This window comes from Pelmatolapia mariae, linkage group LG3_W (assembly GCF_036321145.2).
Source record: "Pelmatolapia mariae isolate MD_Pm_ZW linkage group LG3_W, Pm_UMD_F_2, whole genome shotgun sequence".
NCBI lineage: Eukaryota > Metazoa > Chordata > Actinopteri > Cichliformes > Cichlidae > Pelmatolapia > Pelmatolapia mariae.
Window position 1 is genome coordinate 31,341,281 of NC_086229.1, and position 17,195 is coordinate 31,358,475.

General features: G+C 42.4%; 1 protein-coding gene and 1 pseudogene across 1 annotated transcript in view; both read right to left on the bottom strand.

Moving 5' to 3' along the window:
• The window catches only part of LOC134621997 (E3 ubiquitin-protein ligase TRIM21-like), a 470,763-nt gene that overhangs the window by 410,372 nt on the left and 43,196 nt on the right, over positions 1 to 17,195 (bottom strand). The gene's annotated exons all lie outside the window — the stretch shown is intronic.
• Positions 408 to 2,881, bottom strand: LOC135932509 (uncharacterized; annotated as a pseudogene).

Below are 17,195 nucleotides of genomic sequence, written 5' to 3' on the forward strand. Positions count from 1 at the left end.
GTGACAAGCATGAACCCTTCGCACAAAGGTCAGAACTAGGATGGAGTATAATTGGCTCATCAAACCCCCACCTAGACAGACAAGGAAACCAGAGCTTTGTGCATCGGCTCACAGTAAAAGAGTTGCCTGTTCCATCAGAGACAGATGTTCTAAAAGCCCTGGAATCAGATTTTGCTGAGAGAACCTATGAGAACAAGTCAAAGGAGTTTGCAAAGAAAAGCGTCTGGACTTCTTTAAGTTGCTTGAAGACGTTTCACCTCTCATCCGAGAAGCTTCTTCAGTTCTAAGGTCAAATGGCCGAGAGTCCCAGATTTAAACCCAGTGGGAGTTTCCCCCCAAAGAGGGACAAAGGACCCCCTGGTGATCCTCTAATCACATGAGCCAAGGTGTGAAAGCGGGTGTGGGCCCTAATCAGCCAGGGTTTCGGGTGTGCTCATTGTGAAACCTGGCCCCACCTTGTCATGTGAATTCCTGAGGTCAGATGGCCCAGGATGTGAGTGGGCATTAAGGCGTCTGGGGAGGGAACTCAAAACTGGATTATAGATGGCAGACAGTTGGTGTCGTAAACCACCGCCTCTGTTCAAAGATGGTCGCTCACAGTGGACATAGATGGCCTCTTTCACTCCTCTTTCAAACCATCTGTCCTCTCTGTCCAAAATGTGAACATTGGCATCCTCAAAAGAGTGACCTTTATCCTTAAGATGCAGATGGACTGCTGAGTCTTGTCCTGTGGAGGTGGCTCTTCTATGTTGTGCCATGCGCTTGTGAAGTGGCTGTTTGGTCTCTCCAATGTAGAGGTCTGGGCATTCCTCACTGCACTGTACAGCATACACCACGTTGTTAAGTCTGTGTTTAGGAGTTTTGTCTTTCGGGTGAACCAGTTTCTGTCTGAGTGTGTTGCTGGGTCTGAAGTACACTGGGATGTCGTGCTTGGAGAAAACTCTCCTGAGTTTCTCTGATACACCGGCTACATAAGGGATGACAACGTTGTTGCGTCTGTCCTTATCCTCCCTCGCTGGTGTCTGATCTTCTTTTCTGTGCCTCTTTGTTGACTTTAATTAGGATAACCGCATGTTTTGAGTGCTTCCTTTACGTGTGTGTGTTCCTTCTTTTTCCCTTCAGGCTTAGAGGGAACATGTTCTGCCCGGTGGTGTAGGGTCCTGATTACTCCAAGTTTGTGTTCCAGAGGGTGATGGGAGTCAAAGAGGAGGTACTGGTCCGTGTGTGTGGGCTTCCGGTAAACTTCGATGTTGAGGTTGCCATTCTCTTCAATGTGCACGGAGCAGTCCAGGAAAGGCAAACAGTTGTCCTTTGTGTCTTCCCTGGTGAACCTGATGTTTTTATCCACGGCGTTAATGTGCACAGTGAAGGATTCCACTTCTCGTGTCTTGATTTTGACCCAGGTGTCATCTACATATCTGTACCAGTGGCTGGGTACTCTTCCTTTGAAAGAGCCAAGCGCCTTCCTTTCTACTTCCTCCATGTAAAGGTTGGCTACAATAGGTGATATGGGGGAGCCCATGGCACAGCCATGTTTTTGTCTGTAGAAGCCTTCGTTGTATTTGAAATATGTAGTGGTGAGGCAGAGGTCTAACGGTGTGCAGATCTGATCGGGTGTGAAGTTGGTCCTGTCTTCCAAGGAGCTGTCTGCTTGTAGTCGTTTTCTCACAGTCTCCACTGCCTCCGTGGTGGGTATGCAAGTGAAGAGAGAGACTACATCAAAGGACACCATGGTTTCATCTGGATCCAGGGTAAGTTTCTGGACCTTGTCGGTGAAGTCAGTGGAGTTCTTAATGTGGTGTGGGGTGTTCCCCACGAGAGGTGCAAGGATGGTAGCCAGGTGTTTAGCAATGTTATAAGTGGCTGAGTTTATGCTACTGACTATGGGTCTGAGTGGGACCCCTTCCTTGTGGATTTTGGGAAGTCCATAAATGCAGGGTATGGCATCCCCTGGATAAAGGCGGTGATATGTAATGCGGTCAATGATTTTGTCCTTTTCAAGGTCTTGAAGGCAAGCTATAACCTTCTTTTTGTAGCTGCTTGTGGGGTCTCGCTTTAAAGCTTCCTAGGTATTGTTGTCACTGAGGAGAGTAGTGATCTTTGTGTGGTAATCTGTTGTGTTTAGGACCACGGTGCACCTTCCCTTATCCGCTGGTAATATAGTGATGTTGTGGTCTTTGCTCAGGGAAGCGACGGCCTTCTTTTCTTGTAATGTGAGGTTAGACGGAGGGACTTTCGCACTGGAGAGGGTGGCTGAGACTTTCATCCTGATTTGCTCTGCTTCTGTCTGTGATAATTTATTAATCCGTATGGCGGTTTCTGTGGCTGTGATGAGGTCCACTATGGGCAACTGTTGCGGAGAAATGGCGAAATTGAGTCCTTTGGCTAAAACCTTCTTTTCAGGTTCAGTGAGATTCCGGTCTGAAAAGTTCTTCACCCATTTCTCCCGACTGTCTTCAGGTGTGTTTTCATCTCTGAGTAGTGTGGCTTTTTGAAAGCAAGTTGTGAAATTTCTTGCGTTGTCTTTCTTTTCCTTTAGAGTGTTGGGCCCGCTGAGCCTTGTCCACAAACTTGTGAACCTCTTCTAGGATTGGAGAGGGTAAAAGGGTTTCCAGTTCCTGCAGAGTCTGGCTGATCTTGATCTGGAGGGCATCTATAGTGAAATGGACCTGTCTTATCCTTTCGGATAAGAGGTGAGAGGTGAAACGTCTTCAAGCAACTTAAAGAAGTCCAGACGCTTTTCTTTGCAAACTCCTTTGACTACGATGACCTGGATGACTGAGAACCTTCACAGACATATGAGAACAAGTATGTGTCCCAAGAAGATGTCCATTTCATACAGTTCCTCAGTAATCACATCACACAAAGGGAAGACGGACATTACGAAATGCCTCTCCCTTTCAAAGGGAACAGCCCACCCAACCTGCCAAACAACAAGAGGTTAGCCACAGTACGTCTGCAGTGTCTCAAGAAAAAACTAAAGGCCAACAAACAATATTACGATCAGTACCGAACATTCATGGAAGAAACCATCAACAGGGGTGATGCAGAGCCTGCTCCTACAGCATCTCAGGGGCAGACCGAGTGGTACCTGCCACATCATGGAATCTATCACCCCAGGAAGCCGGACAAGCTAAGAGTTGTTTTTGATTGTTCGGCCAAATCCCATGGTGTCTCTCTTAATGATACCCTATTAACTGGACCTGATCTCATCAACCCTCTGGTTGGGGTGCTTTGCAGATTTCGGAAAGAAGCCGTGGCCGTAATCTGTGACATTGAAAGAATGTTCTATCAATTCGCTGTCACCCCTGAATCCAGAAACTATCTGAAATTCCTCTGGTGGAAAGAAGGTGATTTGGAGAAAGAACCTCAGGAGTACAGAATGGCAGTTCATCTGTTTGGAGCTGCATCATCTCCAGGATGCGCCAATTTTGGTTTAAAGCATCTTGCACGACAACATCAAACTGATTATCCTCTAGCATCAGCCTTTGTGGAGAAAAACTTCTACGTTGATGATGGATTAGCCAGCGTTTCATCAGTTGAGGAAGCCAAAGAACTGATCACTCAGTCACAAGAGTTGTGGAGAAAAGGAAGCCTGCGCCTTCACAAATTCAACTCAAATGAAGAAGCTGCTCTCTCAAACTTAGACCCTTCTGAAAGAGCAGCAACCATTGAACCTCGTGGGTTTGACCCATCCCCTTCAGAACGCGCTCTTGGCATTCAATGGTCGATAAAGGACGACACCTTCAGCTTCAACATCGGCCTGAAAGATCAGTCTTCAACCCGACGTGGTTGTTTGTCCGTCATCGCCTCACTCTATGATCCACTTGGATTTATCGCTCCATTCAGCCTAAGTGGAAAACATATCCTACAAGAGCTTTGTCACAGAGGCATTGGATGGGACGACCCACTCCCAGAAGATGTGAAGCCACGGTGGGAGAAATGGATAAATGGTCTTTTCAAGTTGAAGGAGGTCTCGATTCCAAGATGTTACCACCCACACGACTTCCAAAACATTGTCAGAGTAGAGCTACGCCATTTTTCGGACGCCAGCTGCGTAGGATATGGTGCATGTTCTTATCTGAGATACAAAAATGACAAGGACGACAACCTCCCACGAAACCATTGGCAGCTAGGTCGAGTTGTGGAGACCTTTCAAGACCATGATGGCTTAGTCCGTCGAGTTAAAGTACGAGTTAGGGAGAGAAAGCCTCAAAGAAAGCAAGATGCCCCTTCTAAACCTTCAGTTATTGAGAGACCAATCCAAAAACTGGTACTACTCCTTGAGAATTAAATAAAACAAAATATGTTAAGACAATAATAGTTATGTTTATACACTACCTCAATGCATAAAGTACACTTACCTGTATAACTCTGACAGTTCAATTCAGTCATCCATTTATTAGTATAAGAAATCCTGTACAATTCACTTGCTTTGTGAATTTGTTCGTTCATTGTATCAGGATTTGGTGGGAGTGTAAATGCCGGCAACGCCACTTTACTTTGTGCTTTTATTTTGAAAAGTACCTTAGCACTTCCTCTTTTATTGTGTCAGACTTCCTGTTCTGTTCTCAGTGAAACGACACAAACACGTTGCTTCAGAGTGAGTAAAAACGTTTATTTTTTTTGAAAATACTCATGCAAAACTATGTATTTCATTTATCTGTCACATGCTATAACTTTGAAAGTTTACTCAATGTGGTTGAATTCGTTTTTTATTGTATATACATGTCATTTGTTTGTGGTGTGGAAAGACTGGCTAAGAGATGCGCATGGAGGAGGTTGGCTAGCTGGTTCAGCATGATTAGCACCCTTGGAAGCAGAAAGAGGTTGGTTTCAATGATTGGAAATGATTGTTTATGTATTTAAGAGACAGAAAGGTTGTCATTAATTCATTTTATTAAACGTTGTAACATAAATAGTTTAAAAACTATTGATTTATGTCAATGTCACTATTTGAGTTAATCAAAATAATTTTCTATATAGTAAAATGTGAACATTTCTGCACTTTCTACTTGAATGTTTAATAGTATTTGTTTGTGCATCGTTATAGTTTTCACGGTGCCATATTGTCGGTGGTTTAAAGAGGAGAGAATAAAGTTGCATCAGTCGAAGCTCTCTGCGTCACGTGTGGTAATTCAAAGTGGGCAGCTACAACTTTCCCTGTGTGAATCTGTGTGTCAAGTGTGGAGAAAGGAACTGCGGTCGTGAATGTGGAGAGTTGGAGAACGAGTGATTCACCCCTTTTAGATTTCCCTGGAGCCTCATCCCTCACATTGTTGTATATAGCACTGCCCTGCACTTCCTGTATATACACCTGGTGAACTCTGTAAATAAATTCTTCTGTTCAGCTGATTCTGAAGTCCTGCGCTTGAGTCCCCACGTTGAACCATAACAAATTTTAAAAATAGAGATAGTGTCTGTCTCCCGAATCCAAACTGGAAGCTGGTTCCACAGAAGAGGGGCCTGAAAAATGAAGGCTCTTGGCGTGTCAAAATTCAGGGTCTGCATCCTTGGAGGACGCGGCCTTCGCAGTCTATGTGGGCCGTGTCCCCAAAGGCCGGAAGCGTAAGGCTTGTGAAATGGGACGGTCTAGCCTCCGTCGCGCTGCTCAGGTTGCCTAGCAACCATGATACTAACCGCTAGAAGCGTTTCATACAGCATTGTTTGACAGAGATGAAGGAGAAAATGTTTTTGTTCATCAGTTTAATTTTATATTAGCTTTGTTTGATTTGAGGCTGAGACCATGGGACTGTAAAAACATGATTGTTTGGGTTCATTTCTGTACTGAACAGTCATTTCAAGATTAGTTAGGAAATAACAATTAGCTAATGTTCATGAGACTAAAGTCATCTCACTTTGGTAATTAAAGTTAGTATTATATTAATCATTATTAGTTATTGCAGCAGTGAACTCAAGCTTCAGTAAAGATTCAAGTTGCAGTTATTTATATTTCCTATCACCTTAAATCTTCAGTCAAAGACAAGTATCTTTTACAGTGTATACAAACACATAACATCCTTATAGAATATGATGTAACACTATAGATCAACTTACCTCAGAATATATAAAGCATATAAACAGTTACAGCAATATGATGCAACAAACACAGCAGTGCTACTAATCCAAAATACTCAAAGCTTCATAGAACTGAAACAAACATTTATTTTTAGGTCCATTCTGCTGCTGATACATACTTTAGGTTTCTGAACATTAAACTTGTTGCTGCCTTTCATAGTGTGTAACCTGAAGGCTCTGAGTACTTTCTCCCACACTGAAAACACTGGAATGATAAAATTATTTGAACATTACCTTATAAGACTGATTCAGGACAGACAATTAGTGATTTTAAACTTTTCTAGCAGTCCTTCACAAACAGGGAACAGTCTGTCTATTCTCTCCATCTGTCAGCTGCTGCTGGCTCTTCCTCCTCCTCTTCCTCACACACTGCTGAGTTTGTCCTGGTGGATCATCAGGGGTGCAAAGCCTCACAGATGATGTGCAGCAGTGGGTCCCTCAGTCTGTCCTCACTCTGGACACTTGCAGTTGTCACACATGGAAATCAAATGTGTGATAAGCTGCAGGATTCAAACACAAGTGTAACTTATAAATACATGTTCATACTTTTATTCCACAATCAGAGAGAAAGAAACAGAGAGAGAGTGCAGGACAGACAGGTGACAGTCTCAGGTGTACACACTGCTACAAAACAGCACAAGAGAAGGAGGATTTAGTGTTTGTGTTATTACGAGTGCTAAACAAGAAGAGTTCCAGATGGTCCAGTGGACACATGTGTGACTCCTGTGATTAAAGCATCTTTCTTTCAGCTTAACGAGTGAACCGTCAGCTCGTTCAAACACACGTTAAAGTCCGTTTGGCTCGACACCACCGAACAGAGGCAGCAATATAACATAGCTAACATTAACAGTGCAGTGAATCCTGCTTGTGCCGTGATATTCAGGACTGCAAACCGAGCAGTATCACCGACTTTCAGCTTGTTGTGTTTGTGGATATATGACTGACTTTAATTATCCATGAAATCATCACATTCTCTGTAAGATTAAGGTTGACTGATTTTATCTACTGTTTTTTTTAATCAATTTTAAATCATGCTTTTCATTTGTGTTTGTTTTTAATGTCTCTGTAAAGCACTTTGAATCAACTTGTTGTTGAATTGCCAACTATTGAACGGCATATGTTTTAAAGTAAAGGCTTTAAAACCAAGTAAACGCTGAAAGTACAAACATCACTGATGTCACATAACTTTGCCGACATGTGGCCAACAGTAATGTTTTAATGTTCTTCATTATTAAACATTTGCACGTAAATAAGTGACATCATATTCAGTACTTACTTTTAAAGGTTTACTCTTTGGCCGCTCCGCTTCCACCGTTTTTTTGGGGGGCAAAATTATCCACACCCACTGCCGCGCTATGAATCCTGGGATTTCTTGGGCTAAGCGCTATATAAAAAAAAATTGAATTGAACTGAATTCCTGACACATTCACGCCGTCGTCCTGTTGGTTACTCCTGCTGAAAAGGTTACCATGTCATTTATTAAAAACTAAACTGTAGCCAAGGACCTGCCATAGTATGGCAAACTAGTCTCTCCCATTAAGATGGTTTCCTTGCTCCTTAAACATGTTTTGTGTCACTGAAGGCAGATTTTTATGATGCTGCAGTTTTCTCTGTTTTCTCTCTATTATTGTAGGCACTACCTGACAAATTAAAGCAGCTTAAGGTAGCTGTTGTTGTGATTTGGTGCTGTATAAATAAAAATTATTTATCATATTATTTGAGCTTTACAATAGAAGGTTTGGGAAGATGGGAAATGACCACAAAGCTGGACAGAAGTAATAATAGTACAGATATACAAGCCAGACAAAGATGATACAAAACCAGAACATTACAGACAGACTGTTTTAACTTCTAATGTTTTAAGATAATATAGAAAATGACTAATGAAAGGCTGATATACTATATAGAAACAAAGGTCAACATAAACAGACGCAAAGCTCCTGAGGGTTCTTTGACCCTTCTTTTATAGGCATCTGTAACCCCTCCTCCTACTGCTGGGTCTTGTTAGGTAAAGCAGTTTTACCCTGGTTCTTTTTTATTCCTCGGGCATCCAGAGACGGCACCGGACTCAGTAGTCATTTTACAAAACCTTTATTCATCTTCAGTTGCGCAACCAGTTTTATGGTTGTTTATGGTTGTTTGTTACAACCAGTTTTATGTAAGCGACCCCACCATAAAACCCACCATGGTGTGCTGCAAACTCTGTGTTGTGTGTGTGTAAGCGTGAGCACGTGAGTGCCTGTGTGCTCGCGTTTGTGTGTGTGCATCATAACAGTTAAAGCACTGTGTGTGTCTCTGTGTATGTGACTTCCTGCCAGTCATAAAAGTAATCTCCCCTTGCCCAAGCTACACCAAATTCCTCTACAAAACATATTACAAACACTGAGACCCCCACTCTGCATCCACTGGGCCATTGGCCTCTTGTTGCCTTACATTTACAGATAAGCATGTGAAGAGTCTCCTGCAAACCTGCTTCTAAGTAATGACAATTATGAGCGTTTATTAAATTCAAGTTAAAGCATCAGCATCAGCATCCCCCAACTGTAGCTTCCTGTCTCCTTTTATGACAGCAGACCCCCAGTGTCCATAAATCCTCTCTCTCTACACAATTACACAAACTCTCAGGCCTACAGCTAAACCAAACTGAAATACAGACAAATCCTTCCCTGTTCCTCTGATCTACTGCTGGACCCTCTTATGTAAGCTAATTTAACACATTATATTGTAATAATTGTTTTCTTGTACTCACAGTGATTACCTATGACTTTTTTTTATTAGTTATCTAGTTTCAAGGTTAACCTTTATGCATTTTATCAGTTTCACAGCTGTTGATATGACAACAATGATCGATTAAATGTGTTCATCATGTTTGACTCTGACTGATATATAAATGTTTCCCAAATTGTTGTGTTTCTGATATTCAACACTTATTTTACATAACGTGGCCTTTCTTCCCAGTCCGTATCGTCCATCATGTTTTATGAGTCCTTTTGACTAATGGACTAAATTTTACTAACAAGAGTTTCTTTACAACTTTGGGCAGTTTGGACTGTGAGACAACAAAAAAAATGACCACCTGCATCTTCAAATGAACTAACAGTATGCTGTAACCTGTCAACACAAAACTGTTGAAAAGTCACATATTAGCTCACAGGATATCAAAAGTTCATCTATGTAAGTCTAAACTTAAGGGTGGATTTGCTCTGCCACTGTTTCAGTTTTATTATTGGGATGCAAATGCTAGAACTCTTGCTTACTGGCAGGAAGGGTACAAAAAGGTCATGTCTGCTGATACCCCCCTGGGTGGTCATAGAGAGTGGTGGGGTTGAGAATAGTTCCCTCCCTGCTCTTCTTTTTTCGTCCTCTAATCTGCGAAACCAAGGTCAATAATTTTATAGTTTTGAACTGCGTTAAAATTGTTAGTCAGATCAAAAAAGGTTGTGCTCTACCAGACACTCTCTCCCTGCATCACATTTTTTCATTATTTACAGATAAGAAACTATGTTTGTCACAGTATCCTTAATTTTCCATCTCTTCCGGAAGAGGGGTCAATTTTTACACTCCTTTTGAGTTCCCCGGATTCTAAAAAGTTGGTTTCTGGTTTTGTGAAAGGTTTTCAGAGTATTTAAATTTTAAATCTGCCTTTTATAGATGGCATGGGAGGAGGAGCTTGGTTTGCAAATAGAGATTGAAAATGTGACGTCATTCATGGGTAAAACCGCAAAGGATTCTGGGAGGTGGTGGTAAGAGGTACTAGCGGGCACTGGCTTTCAATAGAAATCAGTTAAACAGCGATAAAAAGAAACATAAAATGGCAAGAAGCTGTTGTATTATTAACTGCACAAGCCGGGCGAACGACAGCCGCGTGAAGTCGACGGGAAATGCGTTTGGTTTTCATCAGATTCCAGCGTGAAAGAGAAATTGTCCAAGCCATGTCTCCGAAGTCACGAAGAGGCCACGGATGGCCTGGATTGCCGCTATCCTAATACCTAATATAACGTTCGAAAACACTCCACCTCACATGTTAGTCTGCTCCAAGCATTTCCACAAAGGTAAGTGTTTTGTGGTAGTTAATACGTCTTAATTGGCGCTGAACAGAAATCATCGCGCTATGCTGCTGTGTGTAATGTTTGCTGTATTTTGTAGGCAAACCAGCCTACGAAATGCTGGAATGCGATCCAGACTGGGCATATAATATAATACATTATATATAATAATTGCCACGTTTATGCAGACGATTTGTGAGACTGGTAAACTTACCTTTGTTCGTACGATGGTCTTGTGTTCTACACGGTGCATTTCAATGTCCTGCACCCATCCGTCGGTAAACTGTACCTGGGCTTGTTGCAGTGACCTGAAGTTACTAAAAACTTCATGAGTGTATGCACTCACTCCAAGATCCGTATAATTATAAATCTGAGCGTGGTGAAAGTTGGCCAGTACGCTGACGTCTTTTATCCACTCTGTGTGCTCGTAAGGGTCTGACCCTTTCACTCCATTGATATTTTCCTCGTACCTTTTCTTTGCTTTTTCGTCGAGTCTGTCTCTGTACGGACCGGCGTTGTTGTCCTTCATTTGTACATTCTTTTTTTGGTGAGGAAAGAAAAAGCAAGAAGGTATTGGAACCGGAGAATAAACGTTTTGCGGTGCTGCAAATGCTTGCATTTAATGCGGTACTTTGAATGTTTTTCCTTCACCTCCCGGCATGCAACGCGCGAAAGTCACGTGGTCTGTCAATCTCTATAGGAGATGAGGTGTTGGAGAGGAGTCTGTGCAGGATCCATTCTTGCTCTATAAATGTAAGGCATCAGTTAATTCAATTCAAAGTGCTTCACAGACTTCATTATTCAAAAATTAAACTGCACAGGATTTTTCCTTCTATTAGTCCGATATGTGATCGTTGTAAACTTGGAGAAGGCTCTCTCACTCATTTATTTTGGACTTGTCCCAAATTGCATAACTATTGGTTGGACATTTTTAAATGTTTTTCTGATATCTATAATTGCACATTAGAGCCGGACCCAATAATTGCATTGTTTGGATCTTCCTCTTCCCTTTTACACCTCAGCTCTGCTGCACAAACTACAGTTTTGTTTGGAATGGTAATTGCGAAGAAAATTATCTTGACTCTCTGGAAGTCCGATATTATACCTCAATTCAAAATGTGGCTGACAAAACTGACTGCTCTACTACATATGGAGAGAATTAGGTACACATTAGCGGACAAACTTAGTAATTTCTTTGATGTGAGGCAGCCATTTTTAGATCACGTATTAAAACAAAGTCCTGTTTGATCGATCAGCAATAACTCAGCTTACCACCTTAGCGTTTTATTTCTGTTTATTGCCAGTGTTGAAGTAGTATTTTTGTCGTTGCAGTGTAATCTTTTGCCTTATTTGTGTGTTTTTGCCCTTGCTGTTGTGTTGTCTGTTTTTTTTTGGTTCTTTTTTTTTCCTTATTTAAAAAAATCTCAATAAACATACTTAAAAAAAGTCACATATTAGCTGAACTTATTTCAGAATAAACAGTGTGAATCGTAAGGTACTCATGCTACCAGTGGAGAAGACTTGTGATGTGAATGATGATATGGACCCACATATATGGGTCTCACACACTTTGAACATGTGAGGTACATGCTTAGTGTAATGTGGACACTAATGCTGTTGCGCCAGAATATCTTACTTAAGAGGATGGTTCTTTAGATACAAGGGGGGACCAAGTCAGTCAGAAACCCAGGGCACAAAGATGATGCAGGTCTTAACAGAAACAGTTTATTCCCAGGCCAGGGAGCAAGAATGAGAAACAATTCTAAAAACACAAATGATAAAATGTTGTGAAGACGCTAAAATTCCCACTGAGATAAAACAATTGTAAAACTGGTAAAATACAATTGTCTGCATGCATTAAAATCGCCTGATGTAATTGTCCCACAACCCAGGATGAATGTTCATTATGGGTCCACCAGCCAGAAATTTCTCTCCAGCGCGGGGGCTACGCCAGCCTGCCATTCACACATGTTGTCTCTTACCGTCGCCGTTCCTGCTGCCGGGACTGGGTCGCCACGTCACGCTGACTGGTCCATCTCCAGATGAGGCGTCACACTCCCACCATCAGGCAGCAGGTCCCTCTTTTCCACCTGGCCTTCATGTATTCCTCTTCCTATCTGGGACCTCTTTCTTCCAGTGCTTCCTTTTAATAGGTCTTTAAACAGCTGATAGGCCACCTCTGGACACGTCCATGCCTCAGCAGGTGATCACGATCAGCTAATTGTCCCATGCCCTACCAGTCAACAGTGGATTAAAAAAATGTCAAATAACACACTAAAACATGCAAGCCGCCTCGCCTCTGTCAGTGCGCCCCAGGGTGGCTGTGGCTTCAACGTAGCTTGCCATCACCAGTGTGTGAATGTGTGTGTGAATGGGTGGATGACTGAATATGTAAAGCGCTTTGGGGTCCTTAGGGACAAGTAAAGCGCTATATAAATACAGGCCATTTACCATATCTGCATTAGTGTCATGATCCTGGGTTTTGTACCCAGTTTCCTGTTTGATACTTGATGTTTCCTGTCTTATTTTGATATCCTGTTTTCCTGGGCCTTGTTTTTCCAAACTGTGTGTCTTTTCCTGACTCGCTTATGTGCAGTTAAGCCTCGGTTTTCCTTCATTCTTGTTGTACTCGGACTGTTTAACTACCTCAGTGTTTGCCTCAAGTATTACCTGATTTTAACCCTTCCTTCTTCAGCCATCTGGATTTACTGTCTCTGATAATAAAGGTTTATTTTGTGTGTATTAAATGCTGTTCTGGAGTCTGAATTTTGGGTCCAGATTTTCCACAACAACTACAATTTATATATTCTCAGCCTTGAGAAAAATGTCTGCTCCAGCAGACTGTCTGGGTTTAGAGGCAACAATTCAGTTTAATTCAATTGTATTTATACAGCAGCAAATCACAACAACAGTTAAAGCAGACCCTGCAATGATCTAAAAGAACATCTAAGTAGCACTGTCACTCAGCTCTGTGCTGTTTCCTTCCTCAGTAATCATCTATTTTTGTTGTGGCACGTCCTCCTTTTTTCTTTTGTTCCTGTTTTCATCTTCTTACCACTGCAAATAATTTTAACATGTGACATCATAACTGAGCCTCCTGCTTAGTTCAGAGTCACTCGGGTAAAACAGCAATTTCAGTCACAGATCAGGGTGACTTATTAGACTCCTCACATATTGATTTAATCATTTATTTATTTTGCATTTTTTAAATTAATTATAAGTGACAAGTTTGTGCCAGCTGGTGTTTTCTTTTTATATTTAATGGACAAAGAAATTTGGAGGTGTGTCATCAATTATTTATCTGTATGTGAAACATGAGAGAAACTGTGTGTTTAAAGAAACATTTTCTCAGCAGACATAGTCTCCACTGTAGTGTGGAGAATATACTGCTGATCACATGTACAGATCCCACATTAGGGACTCCACACACAGTGTCCATAAAGCTTTAACTAAACCTCTGTCATGGCGGGTAACAGTGGGATGGACCCAGAAACAGACACTAGAGAGAGCAGCTGAAGTTTTAAACACAAAGCCAGCCTTTTATTGTGGCTGATAACACAAAGCGAACGGGAACAAAACTAAATTAAAGCCTAAACTGGAATGACTGACTATTAAACAGTGACATGAACGAACTCTGCACAGGTGTGTGAGACAAACTCTGAAGAACATGAACATGAATATAACCTGAGCATCGTGAAAGTCCTGACGTGACGTGGTAGGAGGAGAACAGACGAGCTGACACTGAACAAAACAGAGGTCTTAAATAAAGGGGAAGTGGAAACACCTGCTGACAGATTTGATGATGATGTTGATGATGCATGGGGGTGGAGTCACTGGTGTAGATGGTGTATAGGAGAGGACTCAGCACACACCCCTGTGGTAAAGTCAGTCTTTATTGTCACATATAAAGTTACACATTACATGTTGCATGTTACACGTACAATTACTTGCAGTGAAACTGGAGCCCTACCGACCACACATACACAGCACAAACATTCACATAGTGAAGACAGGTCAGAGAGGTGGAATGGCAGGAAAAACAAAGGAAATTACCCACATCAGGTACAAGAGGAGGAAAACAGAACTCAAACTGAGCTCCTATGGGAGGCAGTTTATTGCTCTGAACACAGTGAACCTGCTGTTCTTGGAGGCTTAATGTGTGTTTGCTGTGCTCACAGGAGCTGTGGGCAGTGTGCATGGTGGGGGTGTCTGCAGTTCTCTCGAAGTGGAAGTTCCTCTGCTAATGAGATGTCCATGTTATGTGTATTTGTCCCGTTGCCTTTGTAGTTGGTGATGTGTTTCAGGCCCTCCCATACCTTCCTGGAGTCGTCATCAGAGAGGAGATCTGATAACTTGTTTGAAATGTCCAGTTTTGCTGCTCTGACGCCTTTTTTAAGGTCTGCTCTTGCTCTGCTGTACATGTCCTGGTCCCCAGATTTGTATGTAGAGTTGCCTTTAACATGCCTGAACCTGACTTGTCATCCAGGGTTTACGGTTTGTCGCACTTTTCTGTGGTGACAGTGTCCATGCAGTGTTTGATGTAACCCAGCACTGCGGTTGTGTGAGTCTCTAGGTCGTCCTGTTCAGAGACACTCTGTGAGCGCAAAACAGTTGTGCAGCTGAGCCAGAGCTTCCTCAGAAAAGGTGTTAATGGTTCTGATGGTGGGCTTTGTCCTTTTCCTGAGTGGTGTGTTTGCTGGGACAATGATGAACTTTAGCTTGGTACATGATAACTACAGGCTGCGGCGCAGTAAAGTAAGCCCCGCCCTCACCAACCACACAGTGTGGCGGAGTTCAGCCAGTGAAACACTTCATGTGTTAAACTTGTTAAAGGGGAAGTGATGAAGCTGAAGGCGTCTCGCTGCTGCTCAGACTGATGTTCAGTCGTCATCCAGACACGATGAAGACTCCGTGTGTCTCTCTGCTCCTCGGTGAGTCAAACTCAGAGCTGCTGCTCATTTATTCATCAGCATTAAACTGAATGGAAGCTCTGCTACACACAGCCGGGAATGTGGGAAACTGTGATGCAGGACAGACACAGACACTAAATCCACACTGTGAAATCTAATTAGCTCCCAGAACTAAAAAAACTAATAAACTTGTTGCCTCCAAAATATGAGTAAAGCTTAAGATGATTATATTAGGACAACTTATTCATTAAGTGTACAGTTCTAAGAATAACTTGATGACTGTGTAACACTGATTGTTCACCCACTGACAAACATGTCAAGTTCTGCTACATTAAAGAACAACTTGCAGTAACTTATATTAATATAACACTGTATGCAAATGTGGTTCAAAAAGAATAATTAACAACACTTCTTGTAATGGTGTTTAAATCAGACCAACTTTTATTTTGAAATGTAAAACAACAGCCAACATCCTGGACACTGTTCTGCTGAACAACAACAGTTATACTGTCATCATTGTTATAATCTTACAATGAAACAACGTCTCAGATTTAATTATTCTTATTATTAGTTTATTATTATTAGTTTATTAAGTTTGTTTGTAGTTACATTACTTCTATAATCAAAATAAAATGTATTTATTGTTCAGTCTCCAGATCAAACAACACATTTGTTTTACATTCAAACACAGGAGCTGGTGTGTTGTAATATTTTAAGGATGCTTGTTTCCAGTCCAGGCATCACTGCCTGAATGACTGTCATGGATCGAGCTGATCCAAATGTAAGTGCAGCAGAAAGTCTTTAACTTCCCTTCAGTACAGTGGCAGTGGATGTGGGCTGGAGATGCAATGACCTTTGACCTGCAGGTCACTGACCAACCATCTGTGATGGAGGACTCATCTCTGCTGGTGTCCTGCAAGCAAACAATCAGATTCTTTAGAACAACAACGGACAAGTGACGGACAAGGTAAGCGACACATGCTGTAACTGACGTCAGACGCCGGAGATTTTGGCGGAAAATTTAAGCGAATGGTAGTTTAGAACTGAACAAAGTTTCTTTAAGCTTTAGCATTACCAAATATAATAATCAATTGTCACATAACTAACAACATCTGTCCTATCATCCCTAACACCCTGGAGGACAACGGGGAGAGTTTAGACGCTCTCCAAGATTACATCGACCGCTGTTTCCAAGATTTAGTCATGAAGAAGGCCCAGAGTGCATCTTCCCCGGCCAAAATTGAGACACCGTCATCGAAGAGATGTCGCCCGGCAGACTCCCCCGGCACAACATCACCTGCCGGCAAAGACATTGCAGACATCCTGGAGTCAATCGACCAACGATTGTCCAGTTTCGATGCGAGGCTGTCCCTGGTGGAGATTTTACACCGGGAATTTAAATCTCTGCGAGAATCCCTGGAGTTCAGCCAGCAGCAAGTGGAAACGCTTGCCGCTGAAAATGCCACGCTACGGGAGTCGGTCAAATCTCTCACCGATAATGTGACCCAGCTAAACACTGAAAATAAAAAAATAAAAGAGTCAGTTATCGATCTACAAGCCCGTAGCATGCGTGACAACCTTGTATTTTCCGGTATTCCAGAATCTGCCGGAGAGGATGCAGAGGCAACGGTGAAAAGCTTCATTAAAATCCACCTGAAGCTGCCGGAGGACACCGTAAAGAACATTGCCTTCGATAGAGTGCATCGCTTGGGGGCCGTGAGGACGCCGGCCGGGAGACCACGTCCTATTGTGCCCAAATTTGGCCACTTCAAACAAAAGGAACAGGTGAAAAGCCGCGGGAGGGAATTAAAAGGAACGGACTTCAGCGTGAACGACCAGTTCCCCAAAGAGATCCTGGAACGACGCAGGGTCCTGTTCCCAATCCGACGCAGCTTCATCCAGAAGGGCTCCCGCGCTGTCATCGCTGTGGACCGGCTGTACGTGGACGGACAGCTCCACCGCGACCCCGACATCACTCCGTGGCTGTATTAACTTCACACCAGATAAGAATCCGCTACACCCTTTCCCTATCCACTCACACTAACTTGCATTAACTTAACATTAACATCTGTTTAACTTACCAGTATCAAATCGGCTCATCTTAATTTCATAGCAGAATTAACACCGTCACTCTCCGTCAACGGTATGATTGGAATGTTTC